The sequence below is a fragment of the Galeopterus variegatus genome, unplaced genomic scaffold, assembly GCF_000696425.1.
Source record: "Galeopterus variegatus unplaced genomic scaffold, G_variegatus-3.0.2 Scaffold10631, whole genome shotgun sequence".
In the NCBI taxonomy this organism is placed as follows: domain Eukaryota; kingdom Metazoa; phylum Chordata; class Mammalia; order Dermoptera; family Cynocephalidae; genus Galeopterus; species Galeopterus variegatus.
In genome coordinates, this window is record NW_007736742.1 from 21,398 (window position 1) to 29,147 (window position 7,750).

Here is a 7,750-nt window from a genome sequence, read left to right on the forward strand (position 1 = left end):
TCAAAATAGTTACTCCTGCTGAGCTCCACATCACCAAACCTAAACTAAATTGTGGTTTGACCTTCCTAGAAAGAGATAACAGCCCATTTCCCAAACAGGCCAGTTTAATTCTTCAATAGATGTGATAATGAAGTTCCTTCTGCTTTAATCCTTACACACAAAACATAGCCTGCAGTAACCTGATGTTAAATAAAAAGTTATTTTTCTATTGTTCTGTCTCCTTGTCCCCATCTTACCAGGAAAGTAACTTTGAAATGACCAATCTGCTTTTCGTTCTTTGTTTCTGCTGTCTTCAGCTTTTTCTGTCGATAAAGCCAACCTCCTGTACTCGGTTCATTGGAACACATTCTATTTTATGGAATGAAGTGCTGCCTGACTGTAGAATTGCAATAAAGCCAATTAGAATGAAGCAGCCACAAGCCAAGGAATACCTGGAACCACGAGAAGTTGGAAGAGGCGAAGGACCGATTTCTCCCTAGAGCCCCAGAAGGAGGATAGCCCTGCCAACACCTGGCCTCCAGAATTGCAAGGGAATAAACTGCTGTTGCTTTAAGCCACACAGTTTGTAGTAATTTATCATGGCAGGCAAAGAAAACTAATACAGTGGTATTTTACAAAAATATTGGTTGATGATGAATTTGGAAGAAAATTTTTGTTCTTAACCACAAATAGTTCAAGAAGCACTACTCTGGGCCGGCCCGGTGGCCCACTGCTACAGTGCGCCACTTGGGAGCACAGCTGCGCTCCCGCCGAGGGTTCGGATCCCACATACAGATCAGCCACTCACTGGCTGAGCGAGGTGCGGGCGCAACACCGAGGGTTGCGATCCCGTTGCCGGTCACGAAAAAAGACAAAAAGGAAAAAAAAAAAAAAAAAAGAAGCACTACTCTACATAATGTTGCATGCAATGAATTATGTTTGATCTGTTTACGTGTCCCTCTTCCTCTCTAAACTGTGGACAGAGAGCAGGTTGGGAAACTTCATATTTCTTCAGCTTTTATTTTCTATTGTCTACCTCCTGAACTCACACCTAGTAGACAACAATAAATTGAATTAACATGTAGGTCCAAGCTGGAACACCCACGGCCATATGTTGAACATAAAACTAATGCCTTTATCTTGTTGGGCTAGAGGAACTCTAGCCCGAATCTGCTCTGTCTGAGTCACGATGAGTTCCAGAACTTGGGGAGAGGCTGAGATTACAGATGAGAGTGTCAAATGCTGTTTTTTTGAAAATACCACCAGAACAGCGTGTTGATAAGACAAAGGTGAGTTCATTCTTATCTCAGTAAAGATTGAGTTTTTAGCTTCTCGGAGAAAGGAGGGATATTTAAAGGTTTTGGTATGTGGTCTAAGGTATGCCTTTCAATGTGGGCCTGATTAGGATTGGGTAAGGGTCATGATATAAAGATTTAGAATTGGTGGACACAGCAAGGGGAGCATTTTTGAGGTGAGGGGTTCAAAGAGTCCTAAGAAGTAAACTGTTGTTTGATGCTTTGTGCTAAAGAGTTGAACAGGTTGATAATCATTTAAATAGTTTTTTGGATACTTCCTGGAATAAACAAAAGTTACTTGCGACTTTGATTTTCCTGAGCAAGAGCTTCCTAGAACCTTAGTTACGTTAATGAAGACAGGAAAGACGAAAGTGATAATGCACAGGGTGGCTGTGTGGATGCAGATGGTTTCAGTTCTCAGGAGTCACGTGGCTCAACCGAAGAGATAAGAGAGCCAAGGAGGCTGGGAGCTGGTGGCCTGGACACCTATCAATCACTTATCAGTACATTAAAAAATAATCCTGCAAAAGAAACTCCCATCCCTCCTAACCACATGCACAATAATGCCCGTTGAATACATGTTCACTGTTCTCTTGGCACTGATGCCATGGGAAGCCATTTGGTCTTTCCCACCACATTCCCTCTCCTTCTGGCTGTGGTTTAGCCTTGACTCCATCATGGACTAGAATAGATGTCCAAGATGTGAAAGCACTTCCTTTTTATCTCCTAGAGCCCACGGTTTGTATGAGTATTTGTTGGTAGACAAGTCACATACGATTACACTGGTGACCTTTTCCACACCACTCCTGGTCTGTGTGCAGTCGGGAAGCAGGAGGCTGCCCTGCAGCTTCCAGAGTGATTACCCTGTTGCAGACATCAGTCAAAATGAGTGGGCCTAGCAGGGATGAATGCTGATGTGCTTGGAAAGGTCAAGCCATGCCGGCGAGCACACAGCCTCTAGTTGGGGGAGACACAGGCCTGTCTGGCCCGACATGAGAAGACCTGATCTAATTTCTAAGCAGGACCTAACTCCCTCGGATGAAACACCAGGCCTGATTTGCCTAGAAACTATTGGGAGTGGGAGGTGGAAATGCCTAACCTTTATTAAGGACCTGCAAGGCAGTTTTTACACATCATTTCATAGAAAAGTTCTGCATATCACAGTCTTTATAAATTCAATAATATTTTCAATATCCAGGAGAGGCTTCTATTTAAAGGAAACTTGTAGCAAACCTTCTCTGAAATTAAAGAAACATTCTGTTTTTGTTTTTTTCATCTAGTTGATGACCTCTTTTTGACAAAATCTATTATCCAGGAGAAAGCACCACTCAGTATTTTCCACTGAATACATGCTACCTGGTGAGGTGAAATTTCACCTCCCAACAACAACTCTCTAATATTTTCTCTGTTCATTGTGAACAAAATGAAAAGACCTATAGGGGTGAAGAGTCCATTCTTTCCAGAACCTACCTCCCATCAATGCTTCCATTCTGCTCTATAACTGCTTATAATGCTTCCATTCTGCTCATTTACTCGTTTAGTATTAGGAATGAGGGACCCCTCCAGAAGGAGGGGTCTTCTCCAACATTCTCATTTCCTCACTCTTCTATTACTCCTCCACCACGTGCAGCTTTGCTTTTTTGGGGGGTGGGGGGTGCTGGCCAATACAGGGATATGAACCTGTGGCCTTGGTTATAAGGCTGTGCTCTAACCATATGTGCAGCTTTGACCCAGCGACTTCCCATGGCTTAGTGCGGCTGCTACAGCAGTATGCTCCCTGGTTGTCCTCTCCCAGGTCTCTGCCTCGTTCTCTCTCTTTGAATCCCTTTAAAAGGCTTCATCCTCTTTTCTTCTTTTCTTCTTCCCTCTTCTCTAACACCCTCAAGCCTTCTCTATGAATACTTTCATCCAAACAACTTCCACACCCACATCTGAGACCTGACCTCTCTCTAGCTGTAGTTCATCCACCTGAGTGCTGATCTTGCAGGTGTGCCTGATGTCCCCTCTGTCCCTGTACCTCATACCCTTGTGCTGGCATCTGCTGAACCCCTTCTGAGCTCATGGCATCCTGCCCTAAATGAAACCTATCAGTCACTAGTTCCCCACAGCCTACAGAAACTCTGAACCCTAGCCTTGGATTCGAGATCCAGTGTAGTCTGGCTCCATCCGTCCTTTCCAAACATCCACCTCTACCCTCTTATCATACCCTCCAGGTAGAAACACTTCTAATTTTTCCCTACCTCTGAGAATTGCTTATTTTGTATCCTCTCTGCCTACTGTGATTTTTTTATGCCCAATGTCTGCGTGTTCAGATTTCTTTTTTTTAAGCCAGTCAAACTTAGCAATGGGAGCATGCTCAGATCTTACCCAGGGTTCTTCTCTGTCTTTTGGATTCAAAGTGCCAAAATACCTTAAAAAGTTAAGTCCCAAAAGGCCATCTCCAGTGGGTGTGACATCCTGGAAGGTCAACAGATGGCACAGTAGAGCCCATAGCCACTGCAGAAGAAAATTCAGTCACTGACTGCCATCACAGAAAGAAAGAAAAAAAAAAAAAAAAACCGTGAAAACTCATCTCTTTCTTTCTGTCTTTTTTTAAATTTTTTTTTTTTTTTTTTTGGCACTAGCAGGTTTAGGGATCTGAACCCTGTGACCTTGATATTACAAGGCTGTACTCTAACCAACTGAGCTAACATGCCAGCCCCCTTTTTTTTTCTTTTTCTTGAATTTAAATGCATTTTGTTTTTAGACAAACTACATGACTTTTTTTTTCTTCTGTAAAACAATACCTCCACTCCAAATAAATCCTGGTCAAAATAAATGACGAGGGCCGGCCCAGTGGCGCACTGGAGAGTGCGCCACTTGGAAGCACAGTGGTGCTCCCACCGAGGGTTTGGATCCCATGTGGAGACCGGTTCCTGCTCACTGGCTGAGCGCTGCCACTTGGAAGCACAGTGGTGCTCCCGCCGAGGGTTCGGATCCCATGTGGAGACCGGTTCCTGCTCACTGGCTGAGCGCGGTGTGGGTGCAACACCGAGGGTTGCGATCCCGTTGCCGGTCCCCAGTACGGGCATGACACCGAGGGTTGTGATCCCGTTACCGGTCAGTAAAAAAGACAAAAAAAGGAAGAAAAAAAAAATGACGAGCTTAAGATGACATCAGTCTCATTTACCTTAAGTCCAGGTGTTGTATGGATGACAAGCAGCAGCCAGTAATGACAGGTGAGTCAACTTCCTTCCATTTCTAAACCATCCTTAAAGAAAACCATATATGGGGTCACACCATCCTCACAGTAGTCCAGCAGAGCAACCATGCCATCTGAATTCACGTTTTCACCGATAAAAACTGGTAGTTTTTGAAAGTAGCAAGGATGTGCTTGATTTGTTCTGCAGCCCCTGTCATAAAAGGTTTTGTTCTTTCTGGACTCTGCTCTTTGAGTTTGCCTTTGATTGATTTCATGTAAACTTTGATATACTTCTTGTAGGCTTCTTTTGTGAAGTTGGTTTCCTGCAAGTGATGGACGGTTCATGACAATATCAACACGGTGATTACTGTGCCTTTGGTACCTTCTCCTCTGGGGTCTTCGGTGGAGGCATTACCTACTGTTACACTTCTTGCTGTGTACCAGAGATGTAAAAAGATTACTCAAAGCAACATGGATGCAATGAGAAGCCTGAAGGGACTGCACTTCAGCAACTCCCCTATTAGAAGGGGAAACTGGGTACAGCCCCAATTCAATTTTTGCTTGAGTTTTTGTTGTAAAGACAAGGAAATTACAGGAAAAAAAAACAGAAGGTTAATCAATCATAGTAAGAACATAAAGAAATTGGCTATGTAACAATCTTCATCCAAGCATGCATCATTCAAAATAGTTTAAACAATATACCATCAAAAGAGTCATAAATCTAAGCTATGTGACATGCAAAAGAAACAATAAGATAATTATTAAAGTGACTGACTTCTTTTTTTTTTTTTTTCCTTTTTGTCTTTTTTTGTGACCGGCAACAGATCGCAACCCTCAGTGTCGCGCCGGGACCGGACCGGGACCGGCAACGGGATCGCAACCCTTGGTGTTGCGCCTGCACCTCGCTCAGCCAGTGAGCGGGAACCGGTCTGTATGTGGGATCCGAACCCTTGGCGGGAGCGCCACCACGCTCCCAAGCGGTGCACTGTAGCAGTGCGCCACCGGGCCGGCCCAAAGTGACTGACTTCTTGAGAAACTCAAAGAAACAGCTTAAAGCAAAATGTGGGACAACCCCCATGTACTAACTACTCTAGCTGAATGTCCTTGGAAATCTTAACTCACATATTTTCCCATCATTTAAGTTTCATTGTATTAAGGGTTATTGCCCTCAGAACAATCCCTGTTTTGCTTCAGTTCTCTTGTTCACATTAAAGGTGTTAGACCTGTGTGAGTTTCCTTCTCACGATATCTTCCAATGAACCCATTATATTAACAATCAGTGCATACAATCCCTTACCTAAACAGTGATTAGAATTGATTTGGTGGGCTCTTGTCCCCTAGCTATAGCCTTTTGCCTCCTATCTGAGGAATTTTGTCCCATACACGCGTTACCTAAAAACCCTATCTAATAATCAAATAGGAATCAAGATTTCTAACCCTCTACAACCTAACGAGCCAGTATCAATATTACCCTCTGTCCTACTGACTGTCTTCCCCTGCACCTCCAAGCACAGCAAGCACGCACTCTCCCGGATCTTGTAAACATTGGAGCACATCTCACCATGGCTGACGAGGTTCCTGTAGCTAATCGTGATGGCGGCTGCAGGGAGCTGACAGAGGCGCTCTGGGGAGCAGTGAGCAGGCGGATGGAAAAGCCAAACTCACCTATTTCAAGAAGTTAGAAAAACAATAAAATAAATCCAAAGAAAGTAGAAAGAAAGCAATAAAGTTAAAACCAGGAGTTAATGATTAAGAAAACACAAAAATTGAATTTATAAATCTAAAAGCTGGATTACTGAATAGTACGGGTATCAGAAGCTACACTAAAGAAGAAAAAGGAAAAAGTACAAAAACACAAAATTAGAAATGATAAGGGGAAACTTGACCCATAAGTAGAGGAGATACAGATAGATGAGAGATTATTATATACTACTATAACCTAATAAATTTGGAAATCCAAATAAAATTGATGATCTTCTATGGAAATATATATTAACAAAATTGGATTGGAAAGAGATAGAAAGCCTAAACAAATTAATAAATGGAAGAAATGAAGAAAATCCTTATTTAAAAGCTCTAGTCCCAGATCATTTCACATGTGAATCTTTCAAATATTGTAAGAACAGGTTTATTTCATTTTGTTTTGGTTTTGGTTTTGGCAGCTGGCCAGAATAGATACTTCTGATGCTTTTAAACTGTTCAAGAGCACACAGAAATAAAGGAAATATATTAACTGATTTTTCAAAATCAACAAATCACTAGTCTAAGAACCTAATAAAGACAAAAATTACAGACCAATTTTAATTGTGAATAGAGATGAAGTGTTAAAAAAAGAAATATATACGTATATATACAAACCATATATAAATTATATATATATATCAAATTGAACCAGCAACACATTAAAACAGTAACACACCAAGACATGTGGGATTCATCCCAGAAATCAAGGAATCAAGGATGGATCTATATTAAGAAACTTAATAATACAAATTATTAATAAGTGAAAAGAGAGAAACTATTTGATTATCTTTATTAATGTTGAAAGTGTATTTATTTATTTATTTTTAAATTTTAATTTAATTTAATTTTATTTTATTTTTTTCTTAAATTTTATTTTGTCAATATACAATGTGGTTGATTATTGTGGTCCATCACCAAAACCTCTCTCCCTCCTCCCTCTCCCCCCTCCCACCCAGCAATGTCCCTTCTGTTTGCTTGTTGTATCAACTTCAAGGAATTGTAATTGTTATGTCTTTTTCCCAGCCCAGTTTTTGTGTGTGTGTGTGTGTGTGTGTGTGTGTGTGTGTGTGTGAATTTATTTATTTATTTTTAGCTCCCACCAATAAGTGAGAACATGTGGTATTTCTCTTTCTGTGCCTGACTTGTTTCACTTAATATAATTCTCTCAAGGTCCATCCATGTTGTTGCAAATCATGGATTTCATTCTTTTTTATAGCTGAGTAGTATTCCATTGTGTAGATATACCACATTTTCCATATCAACTCATCCAATGATGGACATTTGGGCAGATTCCAACTCTTGGCTATTGTAAAGAGTGCTGCAACGAACATTGGGGAACAGGTATACCTTCGACTTGATGATTTCCATTCCTCTGGGTATATTCCCAGCAGTGGGATAGCTGGGTCATATGGCAGATCTATCTGCAACTGTTTGAGGAATCTCCATACCATTTTCCATAGAGGCTGCACCATTTTGCAGTCCCACCAACAATGTATGAGAGTTCCTTTTCTCCGCAACCTCGCCAGCATTTATCATTCAAAGTCTTTTGGAT

The 7,750-nt window shown here is 41.5% G+C and overlaps 1 pseudogene; it reads right to left on the reverse strand.

The window, feature by feature from the left end:
• Positions 1–4,497: 4,497 nt before the first annotated feature.
• The window catches only part of LOC103610126, an 8,538-nt pseudogene continuing 5,285 nt past the window's right edge, over positions 4,498–7,750 (reverse strand).